Consider the following 19,719-nt stretch of genomic DNA (forward strand, 5'->3'; position numbering starts at 1 on the left):
TATAAAATGAGACCAGTGTGTTCTACCTTCCACCATGAAGCAAAAACTCTAATTTCCAGTCAGACTTCAAAAGGATGAAGAGAGAGTCATAGTAGAAGGCAAACCCAACGCCATAGTTTTGTTTTCCTCCAGTTACTCTGATAAATTTAGATAGCACTATTGAAATAACAGCAATGCTGGCAGCTAGAATGTTATGGTTAGGATCTTGAATGTCCTCCAAAGGCTCATGTTTTGAAGGCTTGTTCCCAGTGCAGCAATGTTCAGAGACAGGTCTTCTGGGAAGTGATTGGATTATAAGGACTCTGACCTCATCAGTAATACACTGATGGATGAATAATTTGATGGCATTATTGGGAGATGGTGGAAACTCTAGGAAGTAGAGCCTAGTTGGAGGAAGTTTATTGGGGGTCTGCCTTGGAAGTAGCTTGTCCCTGGTCCTTTCCTCTCTTTCTCTGGTGCTTAGCTGCCATGAGGTTAGTACACCCTTCTATCTTGATATTCTTGCCTTGCCTCAAACCAAAATTAATGGCCCGGCTGAAACATCTAACACAGAGATCCAAAATGAATCTTTCTTCATTTAAGTTGGTTTTGTTAGGTATTTTGTCCCAGTGATGAAAAGCTGATGCAAACATAAGGTTAGTATGTTGACTGTGCAGTTTATGAGGGCTTGCTCAATGGTAGAACTTCTTGTTAGGGTTGTTACCATGGTCAATGAGCAACTGATTTGGGGTGAACTGTTTTCCATAGGCAGCCTAATACTATTTGAGCCAGTCTATTACCTTCTTAGTATTATACAGATTCACAAAGCAGAAGTGCTCTCCAAAGCAAGCGGAGAAGCCAAGAGCAAAGACTGCTCCAGTGTCTCCTGCTGCACTTGCAGCCAAGATGCTTTCATTCACAAATCTTTTTACTGGGTGGTGATGTATCTCTTTGTCAGAGGAAACCTTAGACTTAGGAGAAAACCTCAGATTTACCAAAATACTGACTATTTCTGAATTCAAAGCCTTATTCTTTGAATGCTTCTTGGTTTAGCAGCTTTTTCACTGCTGTGACTAAAAGGCCCAATCAGTGCATTTGTAGAGGAGAAAAGGTTTATTCAGCATCTCAGTTTCAGAGGTCTCCATCCATAGACAGCAGGCTCCATTACTTGGGACTCAAGGTGAGGCTGAACATCATGGCAGAGTGTTTGGCAGAGGGAAGCAGCTCATGTGGTGATCAGAAAGCAGAGAGAGGTCTCCTTCTACTTGCCAGAAACAAATATATTCCCCATTGCCACATCCCAATTCCCACCTCCTCAGCTGTAATCTACCACTTTAGTTAGCACTCAGTTAATTCCTATCAGGGGATTAATTCACTGATTGGTTTAAAATTCTCACAACCCAATTATTTCTCCTTTGAAACTTCTTGCATTGTCTCACATGTGAGCTTTTGGGGGGAAACCTTACATGCAACCATAACACTTCTGATCAAAGTAAAAACCCTTTCCAGACCCTTGAACAGCATCTGTTTCAGCAGTTCTAGGCTTCTACCTCCTAAATGCTCCCTATAGGTCTTGCCTAGATCTTCTGCCACATGTTTTGCTACATCCACTGTAACTTCATTTGCCAGTGTAACAGTACCCATAGGAAAGCCAAAGATTCTCTCAGGGAATCTAGCTTTCTGGAGGATTCATATGACTTCAGACATCATGGGTGCAAGGCACTTGGTGGTATAGAAACCAGGTCCATCTTTAACCATAGTGATGATCCTCCTCTACCTGTTACACCTGAAGCAATTGTATCCTTGGATGTCTTTTTACTTATGATCTCAAACAGCTGTGCTTGTCCATAGGAGAGAAGTAATACATAGGAGAGAAGTAATACAGTCACTCTCTCAAGTCTTTTGCCAACAGCAGCAAGTTTGGCAGCAATTTGATTAGAAAAACAGTGATCTGGGATCCCTACTGTTACTTCCTTTAGTACTCTGTGCTTAAGACTAAGGTCCTCAAAAATATCTTCAATCACCATGTTGGCCTTTTCAAAACTCTGGTAATTAAGTTGCCTATCCAAGTTGCTGAAAGTAGAATTTCTTTCTAATAATATTAGAACTTCCTTATTTATTTTATCAGACAATATTTTGAATACTTGCTGTTCTTGGCCCTTCCCAGCTACAGCATCTTTTAAATGCAGTCTTCAATCCTTTATTCAGGTGATGCTACCTCCCTGTCAGCCCTCCACCAAGAGTAGCTAGGTGCTTAATATTCTTCTACAGAGATCCAAATTTATTTTTCTTGAACAAGACCTAACTATGATTGTAATGGTTAATTTGAATTGTCAACTTGGTTGGATTAAGAGATGCTGATGATTAAAAGGTTCTGGGTGTATCAATGAGAGTGTGTCAAGGAATGATTAGCATGTGGGATAGCCCACTGAAGTGGAGACCCTCCCTAAGCGTGGGCAGCACAGTCCAATAGGATGATGGCTTGGATGGAATAAAAGTTGGAAGAACAAGGAAGCAACAGAAGATGCAAGCTCAGTTCTTCTTAAATGGGTTCTTGATTGCTGCTGCGATCAACTGAGGATATAAACTCTTGATTCTTAGTCTTCCAAAACAGACTTTGCCAGTGATTCTTGAGAAACCTTTGGTCTTGGACTAGGGTAGCACCTTTGATCCCTCTTGTTCTGGGGCTTCAGCCTCTTGGACTGTGCAGCTACAGGTTCTTTTAGCTCTCCAGCTTGCAGGTGGCTATTATGGACTATTCAGATTCTGGTTGCTTAAGCTAACCTAATGAAAACCCCTTTATAATTATACTTCCTGTTGATTCTGTTCCTCTGGAGAATCCTGACTAATACAATGATAGTCCTATAAAGGCCTTTAATCTTTGGTCATTGCAACCTCTTCAAATTTGAGAATTGATGAGATAACCAGCATCATTCCCTTGATTGGATCCAGTCTTTATCACATACTTTATTTTCAGAGGTGCTGGATAATGATCTTCAGTCTGCTTTCACACTTTTTCTTCCACCTTTTTGTTTCCTGACAAATGGAATATTCATGCTGTATGATGTCAATTTTTTCATCAATATTTTATGTCTTTGGAGAGATCTTATCTGCTAGTCCTTTGGAAAAAGTAACTGTAGCTTTTTCTAAGTATCCAAATATTTTTGACTCTGGAGATTTTCATCTTGGTCTTGGGGATTCCACCAATTGGTCAACCAGTTCACCTAAAACAGGGCTTTTAAGAAAAGGAAGATCACAAAATATAATACTTCACTTAAAAGAAGAAGTCAGAATCATATTGATAGATGGGTAGACACACAAACGATATGAAAAAGCAAAGGAACAAACCATCCCAGACAACCCATAATGCTCCAACAACTTCATTGACATCACATTGAAAGAAGCGTCAGAGAAGGAATTTAGAAAGTTTATAGTTAAACTGTTCAACAAGAGATGATGTAATGAGTAAAATCCGAGAGAAATAGAAAGTGAAGTATCACTTCAATAAAGAGAGAGATTCTGAAAAAGAACCAAACAGAAATCCTTGAAGAAATTAATGCACCAGATTAAAAATTTAATGGAAAGCATCACCAATAGACTAGACCACATTGAAGACAGATTTTCAGGCCTTGAAGACAAAGTATATAATCTTAAAAATAAAGGCTACCATAGAGAAAAGATGTTAAGAGACCATGAAGAGAATATTCAAGAAACATGGGATAACATGAGAAGACCAAATTTAGGATTCATCAGGATAGAGAAGGCTCTGAAATACAAACTAAATGAACACACAATCTTTTCAATAAAATAATATCAGAAAAAATCCAAACCTCAAGAATTAAATGGATATTCAAATACAGAAGGCAGATAGGATTCCAAACATAGAAAATCCCAAAAGATCCACTCCAAGAAAACATTATTATGAAAATACCTAACATACAGAATAAGGAAAGAATTTTAAAAGCTGATAGAGAAAAACAATTGGGCACATTGAGAGGTAAACCAATCTGGATCTCAACTGATTTCTCAACCCAGACCCTAAAGGCTAGGAGGTTTTGGAATAATGTATACCAAGCTCTACAAGAAAATAGATGCCAACCAGGAATATTATACCCAGTAAAATTAAGCTTCAGAATTGATGAAATAAAAACTTCCCATGATGAACAAAAGCTAAAAGTATTTATAACTAGAAAGCCTGCATTACAAAACATACTCAAAAAATATCTTGTGAAGAAGACATGATACCAGCAGAGGGAGGAGCTACACCAGAAGAATAGTCAATCAAAAGAGAATTGAATTCAACTTAAACACTAGAAATAAATCAAAATGACAGGAAATAAAAATCATCTCTTAATAATAACACTGAATGTTAATTGTCTAAATTCTTCAATCAAAAGACAGGGGTTGGCAGATTGGGTTAAAAAATAAGACCCAACAATATGCTGTCTCCTAGAGACTCACCTCATAACAAAAACATCCACTGACTGAAGGTGAAAGTATAGAAAAAAAAAACATTCACATTGATCTCATAAGCAAGGAGGAGTTACTATTCTCATATCAGATAAAGTAGACTTCAAGCCAAAATTAATAAGAAGAGATGAAGAAGTTCATTTCATACATCTTAAGTGAATAATACAACTATAAGAAATAACAATTGTAAATATTTATGCCCCAAACAATGGAGCATCTACATACATCAAAAACACCCTGCTTAATATTAAGAATCAAATAGACCACAACACCATAATACTTGGTAACTAACATACCTTATTCATCAAAGGATAGATCATCCAAATAAAAACTAAGTAAAGAAGTTATAGAACTAAAAATTACAATTAATAAGTTGGACTCAACAGACATCTATAGAATATTTCATTTATCAGTGACTGAACTCACTTTTCTTCTCAGGAGCACATGGAACATTTTCTAAAATAGACCATATTTTAGGCCACACAACAAATCTTAGTAAATACAAAAAAAATAGAGATAATACATTGCATTCTATCAGATTATAGTGGAATAAAATTAAAAATAAATGGTAATATACAAAATAACACCTAGAGGGGCTGGGGTTGTGGCTCAGCGGTAGAGCACTTGCCTAGCACATGTGAGGCCCTGGGTTTGATCCTTAGCACCACATATAAATAAGTAAATAAATAAAGGTATTGTGTCCAACTACAACTAAAAAAAATTTAAAAAGTAATAACATCTGGAGACTAAATAATACACTTTAGAATGATGAATGGGTAGCAGATAAAATCTCTGGGACACTATGAAAGGTGATCCTAAAAGACAAGTTCATAGCATTAAGCTCATATATTAAATGAATAGAGAGATACAAAATAAATAATCTAACATTACATCTCAAAGCCCCTGGAAAAATAGGAACAAACCAATACCAGAATCAGTAGAAGACAGATAATAATTAAAATGAGAGCCAAAATCAAATGAAATTGCAATTTAAAAAATTCAAAAATCAATGAAACAAAAAATTGGTTTTTTGAAAGACTACACAAAATTGATAAATTCTTAGCCAGACTAACCAAAAGAAAGAGGGGAAAAACTCAAATTCTTAAAATCTGAGAAGAAAAAAAAATATTACCACAGATACTACTGAAATCCAGAGGATTATCAAAAACAATTTTGAAATTTATACCCTAATAAGCTAGAAAATCTTGAAGCCATGGTCAAATTTGTAGAGACATATGACCTACCCAAATTTGACTAGGAGGATATAGAAAAATAGATCAATTTCATGTAATGAAATTGAAGAAGCCATCAAAAGCCTATCAACTAAGAAAATTCCAGAACTGGAAGAATTCTCAGCTTAGTTTTATCAGGTCTTTGAGGAAGAACTTATATCAATGCTCCTTAAATTATTCCATGAAAAGGAAGGAAATCTTCCAAATTTATTCTACAAAGCTAGTATCACCCTGATATCAAACAGACAAAGGCATAATAGGAAAGAAAACTTCAGAAAAATATCCTTGATGAACATAGATGCAAAAATTCTTGATAAAACACTGGCAAAATTGTGTGCAAAAACACATTAAAAAGATAGTTCAACATTATCAAGTGGTTTTTATCCCATCAAGATGCAGCATACAGAAATCAATAAATGTAATTCACAACATAAATAGATGTAAAGAAAAGAGTCACATGACTGTGTCAATAGATGCAGAAAAAGCATTTGTCAAAGTACAGCATCCATGTTTGACACTAGAAAAACTAGGGATAGAAATAACATACCTCAACATCATAAAGGCTATATATAACAAACTCAACAAGAAGGCCAATATCACTCTAAATGGAGGAAAAACTGAAACCATTGCTTCTAAAAACAGGAACAGGACAGTGATGCCCATTTTCACCACTCCTATTCAGCATAGTCCTTGAAATTAAAAGGATGCAATTAGGAAAAGAAGAGCACACTCTCTGTTTGCCAGTGGCATGATCCTATATTCAGAAGACCCAAGAAATTCCACCAGAAAACTTCTAGAACTCATAAATGAATTCAGTAAATAAGCATATAAGGATACAAATCAACACCCATAAATCAATTGTGTTCCTACACTCCAGTGATGAATCAGCTGAAAGAGAAGTTAGGAAAATTATTTCATTCACAATGGACTCAATCTAACAAAGGTGTGAAGGACCTCTACAATGAAAACTATAGAATACCAAAGAAAGAAATTGAAGGAGAGCTTAGAAGGTGGAAAGACCTTTCTAAGATAGGCAGAATTAATATTGTCAAAATAACCATACTAACAAAAGTGTTATACATATTCAAAACAATTCCCATTAAAATTCCAGTATGCTCTTCATAGAAATAAAAAAAAAACAGTCATGAAATTCATTTGAAAAAAATAAAAGACCTAGAATAGCGAAAGCAATCCTAAGTGAGAAAAGCAAATCAGGAATCATCAAAATACAAGCACTTAAATTGTACTATCCTAACAAAAAACAGCATAGTATTGGCACCAAAACAGGCATAAAGGCCAATGGAACAGAATAGACGCAGAGATAAACCCACCTTGATAAAGGTGCCAAAAACATACATTGGAGAAAAGATAGCAGTTTAACAAATGGTGCTGTGAAAACTGAAAATCTATACGTAGTAGAATTAAATTTAACCCCTCTCACCCTTCACTAAATTTAATGTGGATCAAAGACCTAGGAATTGGACCAGAAATGCTGCACCTGCTAGAAGAAAATGTAGGCCCAATTCTCCAACATGTTAGCCTAGGAACTGACTTCCTTAACAAGACTCCTAAAGTGCAAGAAGTAAAATCAGAAATCAATAAGATGTCATCAAAAAGCTGTTTCATTGCAAAAGAAATGTTTATGAATGTGAAGAGAGAGCCTATAGATTGGGAGAAAATCTTTACCACCTACTCCTCAGATAGGGCATTATATTCTCCAGAATATAAAAAGAACTAAAAAAACTTAACACCAAAATCATCATCATCATCATCATCATCCGATCAATAAATGGACAAAGGAACTGAACAAGCACTTTATAGAAGAAGAAACATGAATGGTCAACACATATATGGAAAAATGTTCAACATCTTTAGCAATTAGAGAAGTGAAAATTAAAACTACACTGAGATTCCATTTCATTCCAGTTGGAATGGTAATTATTAAGCATACAAGTAACAATAAATGTTGGTGAGGATGTGGGGAAAAGGTACACTCCTACCTTGCTGTTGGGACTGCAAATTGGTGCAACCACTCTGGAAAGCAGTATGGAGATTCCTCAAAAAACTAGGAATGGGACCACCATTTGACCCAGGTATATCACTCTTTGGTATATATTCAAATGATTTAAAATCAGCATACTACAGTGATGAAGCCATGCTAATATTTATAGCTGCAGAATTCATGTTAGCTAAACTAAGGAGCCATACTAGGTGCCCTTCAACAAATGAATGGATAAAGAAAATGTGGTGTACATACACAATGAAGCATTACTCAGCCATAAAGAAAGCTTTATGACATTTGCCAGTAAATAGATTTATCTGGAGATTATCATGCTAAGTGAAATAAGCCCATCACAAAAAACCAAACGTTGAGTGTTTTCTCTGCTATATCCAAGTTAATCCCCAATCAAAGAGCAGGGAATGTAAAAATAAAAAGAAGTTCAGTGGAGTTGACAATGGGAAATGAAGAGTAGGGAAGAGGGTTTGGAAAAGGAAGGCAGTGGAATGAATCTGATATAATTTCTTATGTACATATATAAATATAACATAGTGAATCTCACCATGGTGTACATGCACAAGAAATTAATTAAAAAAATAAATAGGGTAAATGGCAGATCTGTGAAGTAGAGGAAAGGGAGCAGGGCTTTCGGGGAGGCAAGAGGAAGAGGAGTTCCTAGGGACTGCATTAGAACCTGATATATTCCATGCTTTTGTAATTATGTCAAAATGGATTCTTCTGTCATGTATAAATAAAAAGAACCAAAAACGACAACAAAAAAGAGTCCAAATATAGAATATTCTGGAATAGGTAAACCTATCAAGAAACCAAAAAGATCACTGGTTGCCTGAGTTTGGGGAGCTAGCAGGGAGGGAGGGAGGGATGAAAATACCAGAGAGGACTTTTAGGGCAGTGAAAACATTCCATGTGACACTATGATGACTTCAGTTGTTATACCTGAGTCTCAGTATCATTATATATAAAATAAAGATGATTAAAAGATTAGATAATTTGACAAACACCTAGAATTAATTCATTATAATAATAGCCTCAAAAACTTACATATGCATAAGTGTGTCTGGTGCTATAATTTATTTTTGTTACTAACTCATTTATTTTGATTAATTTTCTTTTTACCTGTCAATTTGTTTTAATTCAAAGTGTTTATTTATTAACCATCACTGAGTGAGATGTGTTTTCTTGAAATTTAAAATATTGTCATTGGCAGGTATATTTGACAAAAATCCAAAAAATTCCTATAAATATTACTAAATATTATAGGATGCCAGAGTTTATTGATTATATATTTAGCATTGTATTTAGAATTCCTTCCTTACTTATTTAACTTCAATTTTTTTAAAATGAGTAATAAAATTCTTCTTTGTACTGGTAAAGAAACTAAAGTTCAAAAAAGTTATGAAGTCTGCTAAAAGTGACATTGTTGGATCTAGGGTGTATACTTTTCTGTAAATAATGGGGATGATTTTTTATGTAAATAGAGATTCAAATCACCCTGAAATTTAAAGCTTAAGTTTCTAAAAATCCTGCTGCTTTTAAATGAGACAATTGTCTGAAAAGATTGATCTGAACTGCATTTTCTCTTTTGCAGATTCACACAATTTACTACGCTATCTTTTGGCTTTTGAGTTGACACATTATTGCACTTGCTAAGCAACATCATCTCTAATTGCTGCATGTCCCTATGATTTATTATTTGTAGTTGAATCTTGATAAAAGAATTTTTAAACTTTTGAAAAAGATTTTTTTAAACAGAATTTTAGATTTCCAAGGAAAATGTTGTGAAATTAAACCTTTATTTTTTTTCTTGCATAATGAAAACAAATGACTTAATTATTCATTTATGAGTTTTGGACAATTCTTAAGGATTTGCTCAAACTTCATTTAACCAAGTTTTATCTAATTTGGAGTGGTGCTTCTTAGATCTGAATGTGCAGATGAGTCAACTGAGATAATTATTAAAATGCAGATTGTGAATTAGTAAGTTTGTCCTGGTCCTCAGTATATACTTTCTACCAAGATCCAAAGTTTTGCTTCTGTTTCTCATGTCATACTACATTTTGAGTAACAGAGGCTTAAAGAATCAATATTCCATGCTGTATTTGATGATGTGCTCATGAAGCTATTTGAAATTTTTACTGTTTGTATTTTCTTTTAAACTTCTGTGCAAGAGTTTATGTACTGAATTAATTCACGATGGTATAAATGGTTTAGTTGATTGTCTTTGGCCTGGTAGAAGATTTGTGGCCATGCTAATGGCAGATAGATTTGACATTTGAACTTGAGTATGTGACTCCTTGAAAAAACCCTGCCATAAGTGTTTCAAGAAATTTGCTTTCAGAGTATATTGTGAACACTGTTTCTAAGTTATAAATTGTAAGTTAATATTTGAAAAAAATTGTCTTCACCCTTAGGACTAGGAGCACTCTTTCCATTGCCCAATCAAGTGGATGGAACAATTGAGATATAATGGTATATTTGCATATAATTAAACATGGTTTAGTGCTTTGGCAACCTAAAAGATATTTTAAAGTGCCTACTTCAGGATTTTAATTTCCTTCCTGTTCCTGCCAGTTTTAACATTGCATTTAACATTTATCATTTTCATATTTTAAAATCTGACATCCAATTTATCATTCTGTTTGCTATTTTTTTAAAATGAAGTTCTTACTATCTCTCATCTTAAAATCTATTTTCTCAGAGTTCCACGATATTTTGAGTTTTACAGCTTTTGGGACAAGTTTTCCCAACTACTTGTCCTAGTTTAGGCCTATTCTCAGTGTGGGTTTCTTCTTGATCTTTACAGTTGAGGTTTATTATTTTGCTTTAGCCAGTTCTGAAAGGTCACAAATATTGGCTGTTACGAAGATCAAGTACATTATATCCACTCTAGTGTCACTTCTTCATGACTCACGAGACCAGCCTTACCCTCAAAATAGCCTGGCAACTCTGAAAGTGCATGTCATCCCAAAGACATAGTTTTAAAGAGCATGGACTTGTGAGTAATAAAGTCCAGATGGAAGTCAACTACAAATATTCAGGTAAATTTTACCTCTAACCATTACAAATTAATAAAGCCAAATTTGATGATTATGTTGGTATAGTTGTTTTCAAGATCTCACTTTAAAACCAAATTGCTATCTATTTCCTGCAGAAATGAAAGATTACATGACTTTTACAGTAAATGTTACTTAAAATTTTTTTCCCCTAATTCTTGGCAATATATCTGGGGTCAGATGGCAAACCTTTGGATGCTTACTACTTTGGCAGTTCCCCAGAGTTTAGTAGTATTAATGTTTTAGTTTCCTAATAAAAGTTTGAATGTATTCAATTTCTCAAGTACATTATGTCATTTGAAGAGATAGGATAATGGCAAAAAGGAATATAATAACCTTGAGATTTTTAAATATTGATTTTGGAAACACTTCACACTAAAATCATTCAGTATAATTAGTTGATCTCGTTTTCCTATCTATTGTATTTATAATTCTTACAGAAATATTTTAAAGCATAATAGGTTGCCAGCAGGAGCTTAAGTAGTAAAAATGAAGAATGGATGTCATTATGATAATTTTGGGGAACATTTCCTCCAATTCTATTTCTGTATTCAATAACTGTTTAATTGTGCATTTATTGTTATATTCATCACTGTGCCTTTACTAGATTTGTTTGCTGACATCAGAATCAAGTATAACCGACTGCTGATTCATTTCACTAAGAAATCACACTTGAAGCATATAAAGTTCAACAGATCCAAAACCAGTTTTGTGATTGGTCAGTGTTGTCCATATTCATTTCTCCTTTGAAGAAAATATCTTCCAGTTGTATTTTGATTCTCTTTAAATCTTCTCCCATCAAATATGTCACTAAATTCTTTTAGTCTAGCTTTCTAATTTCTGAAATCATCTCTTTTTTCTCATCTCATTTTAACTATTGCTGTAACTTTCTTATTGTTCTGTGTTCTTATATTCTCTTTCCAACCCTCTACCAACATGAGAAAACACTTACAGAGGGGAAGGTAGGGAAAAATGTGACTTTCATTCTTCATTTTTGTCCATGTGATGACTGCAATTCCAGCCCTGAGTTTTGAGGAAAGAAGTGCATCAACAAAATGTGATTTAAGCCATTTTCCAATAAGTATGTCCTTTTTATAACATTTTTTTTCTTCTTCTCATGTACTCCTGTTTGGGAGCCAAAGGAAAATGCAAGAATAGGTTTTTCTTTGGCTGTATAATCAGATGTGTGCTGTATCTCCACTCTATGATATTTTTACTGGACACTTTTGAATATTGAAGCCATATTTTGATTGCTACTAATGTAAGTTTTTATTTTTAAAAGACCTAAGAAGAAAGACTAGAAAGCACAAAACAAATATGCATTTTTAAAATTCTTAAGTGACAATTGCTCCATAATTCAGGAAGATTATCAAACATAATATTTATTATAAATAATATAACAAATATTTTTTTATGGTCAGGAAATCTGTAATGTTATACAGAGATGTTTACTGACTTTTTCAATCAGAACCATCTAGTTGGGTAAATATGAATATGAACCCAGCTTTGTACTTTTCTCATTGAGTTTATGTTATTATTTTTGGGATCCTAGTGGTAGTGTTTCTGCAGACAATCATCATCAGTTTTTCTCCCTCCTTTTTTATTTATGCAGTTATGAAGAAATGGTATGGTAAAAGGTAATTGTTTAGGACTAAGGAACAGTGGATAATAAAAATTTCCTTTTCAGTCAAAGGAAAAAAAAACTTTCTTTGGTCAGGTTGTGGAAATAGTTACTATTTAAGTTTTTGTTGGGAGTATCTCTGGTTGTTATATGTATCTGGGTTAAAGCAACTCATTGTGAAGAGAAAGGCCAATGGATTGAATAAGATTTATTTCATCTTAATATGTGCAAATCATGTCTTTAGATATATAAATAGGGCATAAATACATGTGTTTATATGTGGGTAAACTTATACATAAAAATAGTAATCAAACAGGTGGGTATTAGAAGTTATTATTTCTGTTGTTATTCCTTTACCAAAGAGGCAAACATCTATACTCCATTGAACACTGGATTTTTTTCATGTTACTGTTGTAAATTAACTTGTGATGATCTCCATGAAAACTGATGACAACTTATTTTTGAAAAATGCAGATAGCATTTATTATTATCAATTGTGATCAGCTACAGTGAAGATGTTCTTTGAAAATGTACTGCTTTAAATTAAAATGCTTAAAAAGTAGGAATAATAAAATAAAATGAAAAAAAAAATTCAGGCTTTTCAAAGTTGGGATGTGAATGTGTCCATTTTTAATGAGGAAAATGAGGTCAGCATCATTTGGGGTCATTAAGGAGAACAGAGTATAGTACCAATTAGTGACTATTCTCAGGAGACCATAGTGACACAGTTTTTAATTCTGCTGCCAGGTGGCGCTGTGTGGTAGTAGGTATAGTCTTGTGCAAGGCATAAAGTGGTCCTGATCTGACTATTGTGTTACTGACCCTGGTAGCTGATTCTACTGGAAGTGTGAATATAAACTTACTTTTACAAATTTCCAAATCACCTCTATGACTATAGTTAAATAGGTCGTCTTAAAGTTCTCTTTTGATGAGAGGCTTTTGTACTCGTGAGTGTATCTTAAGAGATTTGATAAAAGATTTTTAGTTTCCAGAATGTACTGTCTTTCATTATAACTAGTGCTATGCCTTATAAGTACTGTGGTTTAAGAATAAATGATGCAGTGTTAAAAATAAAATTCTTTTGTTGTCAATAGAGAACTTTTTACTTTGGAAGATCAGACTAGTAGGAGTTTAAAGGTAGTGAATGGAGAAAATATTTATAATGTTAGTTTAACATTTATAAGCATACACTTAAGGTGGTTTATTTTTTCAGAGAAAAGCTTTCTATATAATATTATTTCAAAAAGTATATTTTTGCCCCATCATAGTCAATTAAGATCATTCTTGAAACAGTCAACTTTCTGGTTGCTATTTTTCTTTCAGCATGATGTAATTTGGTGCTTTCCTCTTTATTATTATAAAGGCTTGACTTAAAAATTACTCTCAAATCAATCTTTACACAGGAAGTTTTTAAGTTCCATGTAAGTAGCATATGTCAGTTCCTAAATTATTTTAATTGTTAATTCAATTTTCTCTATTATGATTATGAATTTAAATCCTTCAAATTTGTTCTTTGAATATAAAATACATATATTGTTTTGGATTTTTAAAAGGTGGCATTTAAAATATATGGGTGTTTTTGCTATCTATAAGAAATAGGACTGTTTTTCTGGTTTCTAACCTTAACTAGTTTTAGAGTCATCTAGGTACTACAGTGGCTAGCAAAACATGTGAATTTATGGATGTATCTTGAATGTATTGATACTTAAGAAGGTTCATGGTTTATGGAGGAAACATTCAGACAGAGGGAGCCATATTTAGCAGTAATTTTTAAATTTTCTGTTAAAATTTATTATGGCAATGTAAGGAAAGTGGAGTAGTGTGAATCACAGATTCTGAATTAGTTTCCTAGTGTCTGTAAAGGAAAATGCCTTTACTGAATGTTAATTAATAGGGACATATTTCTTAGAGTGGTTCTTTTTTTAATATATACATTTATTTTATTTATTTTTATGTGGTGCTAAGGATTTAACCCAGTGTCTCACATGTGCTAGGCAAGCGCTCTACCACTGAGCTATAACCCCAGCCCCTTAGAGTAGTTCTTATTGAATAATCACACCATGCTGGCAGCAAATGAAATCCAATACAGGTTGGACAAGAGCTGTGGCTTCAAGGAGTTTTCAGTTTAATGGTTGATAGAAAATTCTAATTGAAAAGAATTTATGGAACCAAAGGATGCTAATTACAGTGTTATAAGAACAGCATAAATGTTTTACAGGAGAATGGGAGTAAAATAAAATATTGATTCATCCCTATGACATGATACTTAAAAACATCTTTTCAAGATAGGATCTTAATTAGAAAATTTGTATTCCATCCATGTGTAATACTTCAGAATACACTCTACTGTCATGTGTATCTAAAAAGAACAAATAAAAAATAAAAGAATATATGATGGATAAATGCTCAGCATTTATAATTGGAAAATAAGGTAGTGTATAACTAAATAAGAGTGTATAACTTATTTCATATATGATGAACTCAATATCTATTAAATAATTGGAAAATATATACTTAAAAGATTTTAAGGATTTTTGTCAAAACGTTAAAAGCAATTATTTCTGGATAGTAATATTATAAATGACTTTTTTCTTTTTTTGCACTGGAAAATTTTCTTCACCATATGTATTATTTTTATAATATAAAAATGTTTTTTATAACCCAGAAATACATATAAAGACCATGTTTTAGTTTTAATTTATGCTAAAAAGTATTTAAACATTTTATTTTCAATGTAAGTTAGGACACTGACTGATTAAAAGAATTAGGTTCTTTGCAACATTACAAATTTATTATGTCTCTCTTACCCTCAAACTGGGCTAAATATTTCATAGTGCAATGCCATACCTCCTTAAACATCCTTAGTTGTAACTGATGAGTGAATATCTTGTACTTAGCTTTAGACAAAAGCTTATTTTTCTCTTATTATGAGTATCGATGCATAACACTTAGATCTAAGTGAAGGAGAGATGACAGGTGCAATTAATGAATGTGCTAAGTAAATCTTAAACAATGGTTTATAAGCTGTTTTTTTTGTGACTAACTGGTATCATTTATTGAACAGTTACTCTGAACCAGGTATTGTGTTAAAAGCATTTTAAGTTTGATTCCTGAAACTAACTTGTATGCCAAATATTGTTCTTTCCATTTTATAGACAAGTATCTGAGGCTCAGAAGGCTAATGGATTACCAAAAATGACAAAATTAATTAACTGCAGAGGGAGGAAATGAAACTAGATCTTTTAGACTTAAGTTATACACTTCTAATTGTAAATTAATTCAGGTGTTTGGCCACATAGACAAATTGCTTTCTGGGACTCAATTATTTTCTCATATGTAAATTGAAGGACTTGGGTAAAGTTGAAGTGTTGCTCAAATTTTCCTAATAAGAATCTACTTTTAATTTTTCCAAAATCTTATGTTTGTATTTGGGGTCAGACAAAGGGTACTAATAATTCTGGTTGCCGAAAGTAGAAACAACTTGGAAATTGACCAGGTAAGCATACCTTTTAAATTTTTGGTAGATTGGAATTGACTGTGTCTGGGATTTCTGGGTCCCCATAGGACTATCAGACAATAATAGTTCGTGTTTCCAAAATGTAAATTTTATTGGCCCAAAAGTACTGTATTTAGCCTTATAAGTAAAAAATGTGTAAGATCAGTTTTAAAGAGAATATAAGAAGAGTGTAACAATATTTTGTATAGGTAGAATTACTTATTTGTTGCAAAAAGACCAATAATATTTAAATGAAACAATTGTCAGGTTAGAAAACAATTCATCATAGTGAAAAAAGTAATGCAATAAAAGGAGAAATAATAGAATCTCATGATGGGAGTATGGACTCTATATTTGAAAATATTTTGCTGAGAACACTTTGATACCAGGGACAGATGAAGTGAATGACCTCACAGGGTTTTTCTAATTTCTGTGATTCCATAGGAGAGCACTCTGGAGGTGCCTTGCTTATGACACTTCTGGATTTACATTTTATCACATAATGAACTGCTGAATGATTTTGGTTGAAATGGTTTCCTTATTATTGTACAAGTCATCCTATTATTGAATGGAGCACCCCTATGTACTCCACAAAGCTCAAAACTGAAACTTGACTGTAATGGTTTTCTAAGTTCATTTCATAATCAGTGATGCAGTGCTTCATATTCATATTCATAAACACTGGAGGTCTTGGGAGCTCCACATGTGACCAATATTATCTGCAATTAAAACTTTGCAATTTGTTTTTATAAAATGTAAAAAATGACCAAAATAGTATAGAAACCATAGAGTGCAGATTTCCTTTTTATTAGTACAATTATTTTTCTTCCATCTATACAGCACCCAATTTAGGGCAAAGACAAAACGAAAGTGTATCTTGAATATGCATCACAGGTTCCAAAAATGAAAAGAAATTGGATTTGGATAGCACTTACTCAATAGACAGATATGATACATGGTAAGAAGGTGCACTGTCTGCCCTGTGATAGATTAAACTACTTTGTAGGAAAATTACTGTGAGTCAGTCACCACCACCACCGTGGCTAAATCTTTAATAAAATTCTCTTCCATATTCAGGAGTGAGGTATGAAGTACACAATAAGCAAAGTGTAGTAGAATGCCATTTATCAAACACTGGCCAGGTCTGTAATCTTCTGCTTTATCCTTTCTTTGTACTTTATTTGTCTTTATTGTTACAAGAAGGAATATTTATCCAGAGCAGTGGGCATGAAACCCAATAAACCTCCTCCTTCTCTTCTTTCCCCTTTTTATATTCCCTTTTGTCAGTTTTGTCAGTATAACTTGTTTGTTTTCATCTAGGTGGTCCTTTGCTTGTTTGGCATTCTTTTCTTTGGCTTTTGTTTTTGAAATGTGCACTTAGGCTATGAGAAATGATATCAAAACTACAGGAAATGCAATGGGAATGCTAACAGCTACCATGAAGGACAGTTGAACGTGCATTTGGTAATGACTCTGAATGCTTTTTGGCAGGATAGAATGGTAAAATGTTGTAGATAGCCCCTGGGTGGCAGTGCACAACAAGTCCTGATGCCAACAAAATCATTTTCAGTATAAAGATTCATATATGTATGTATGTTTATGTGTATATGTTTTTATATACATATGGTATATATGTGTATGCTATATGTGTATTATATATATAGGATATATATGTGTAATGTATGTAAATGTTTATATGATTGTACATATTAATATGTATGTACTTGTATGTGATATCTATATCTTCAACATTCATATATACATTATATATAAGTGCACTACATATTTATATAGCTGCCTCCAAACTAAGAACTTAAAACAGTAGCTTTCTCTTTGAAAGATACAAACTCTCAAAACAATTTTTCCATGTGTCTTAAATACAATAATGATAATATTGCTAATAATAATCAGTGCTTTATAAAATTTGATGCTAAAAAGTTTCTGGATATCACAGCCTTGTTATGATATCTGAATTGTCTTTGAAACCATGCAGCTGTATGTACAGATGCAGAAGAGTCCAGAGAATAGTAAGCATGTGGCTGGAGGTGCTTTGTGCCCCTCAGTCTGCATGCTACCAGTCTATATGGAAAGCTTAGGGGTAAATTATTTTTAGAAGTATTATAACCCATTTTATTGTTTAAATTGCAATTTTATGTCAAAACATTTATGATCAGGCTCACTCTGTACGTGATGAAAGACAACAATTATGGAGAGTGATAGGGTAACAATGGTAATGATGACTGCATTTATAAATACAAATAAAATTTAAATTTAAATTCTAAAATAGTAGTTTTGATAGAGATAGCCATGATTCTTGTGATGGAGAAAATTCTTTGAGGGCAGATGACTCTGTATGTGTGTCTATATGTGTGTATATCTCCTTTGCTACAGTTTCTTCCTTTCAATTAAATGTACATATTATGTAGCTGTAGGGATAGTGGTAGTAAACAGAAATATTCTATATTCAGATTGACAATTATCATAATTTTGTTACATTATGATAAAACTGAATTTCTGAATAAACTATATAATTCAAACATTAGTTCCTAAAAATTTTGTTCACTTGCTGTTACCTGGTATTGGTCTATTTGCCTGTCACCTGAGAATATACTCCTCATAAAAAATTGATAATTTTCTATATGAAGTGTAGAAAGATGGAGGGAGAGGAAATTTGAATCTTGAGACATAATTCAAGAGTGAGAAGTCATTCTGTCCACTTGGTACCAGTGGGCTTCATATATTTTTACAATTCATGAATTTTCTTTATTTCTAATGTTCCTACCATAAGTAAAATTGAAAAATCTACAGTTCAGTCATGTTCCTTTAATTCTTTATTTTAAAAAAAAATTTGGAGCATTAACATAATGGCTATAACAATAAAAAGGGTTGACATTGTGCAATTGCCTTGTGTGTGCATAAAATTAAAACTATACATGTGGGTTAGAAATAGTATCTTCTCTTCACAAGATATCCCCGAGGTCTCTTAAAATCAGCCATACATTGCCAAACTCTATATTTTGTCTTCCTTTGCCCCTTCTTCTCTTCAGCAAAGTTAATAACTTCTATCATGAAGGAAAGAAAAATCAATTTATTTATGCCCTACCTTGTTTCAAAAAGAAATTAAGGTGACTTACAAAGATATATAAAATAAATTTAAAACTAAGCGAGGGAAATGAAGCCGAGGGAAAGCCAGAGGAGGAGGGAATAGTGGAGCACAAAGTGTGACTAGGGATCCAAATGCCCTCTGTAAAGCTTTAGGTACTAGTTAGATGTGGGTTGCAGGTTTAGTCCTCAGCTCTCTTGCAGCCAACACTAATATGGAGATAATTAATTCCAAAATATAGGCTCCGCAACAAGTGCATAAACAGGTTTCTCAGGAGATGTGCAGCTAGTTCAGAGTACACAGGCTCATGGGAAATTTATCTTCTGGTCTTCACAGAGAGCACACTGTGTAATTTAGGAAATGTATTTGAAAATCTGTTCCAAACACTCACATTAGTACAATGAAAACTGGTTGTGGATTGTATAATTCTTTAGCCTATGGTAATATAATGAAAACTAGTTGTAGATTATGTAGCATGTTGAAAAGCAAAAGTCAGTGAAAGCAAGTCAAAGGTTATTATGCAGCCCACAGTCATCCACTGAGTGTTGAACACTGTAGCAGATTGAAAACAGTAGTGTGCAAGAACCACAGTCCTGCTCTCATCAAACTTATAATCTTTCTCTGAAAGTCAACATTGACAAACTAGTTATATGTGTGATGAAAAGTCCTGCCAGTATTCAAAAGTATTCAACACACACACACACACACACACACACGTGACATTTCTAAGAATGCATCTTTTAAT

General features: G+C 33.3%; 1 pseudogene; it reads right to left on the reverse strand.

Annotated features, from left to right (window-relative positions):
• Positions 1-1,262: 1,262 nt before the first annotated feature.
• Positions 1,263-15,207, reverse strand: LOC107151736 (annotated as a pseudogene).
• Positions 15,208-19,719: the final 4,512 nt, after the last annotated feature.

This window comes from Marmota marmota, unplaced genomic scaffold (genome assembly GCF_001458135.2).
Source record: "Marmota marmota marmota unplaced genomic scaffold, marMar, whole genome shotgun sequence".
Taxonomy (NCBI): Eukaryota; Metazoa; Chordata; class Mammalia; order Rodentia; family Sciuridae; genus Marmota; species Marmota marmota.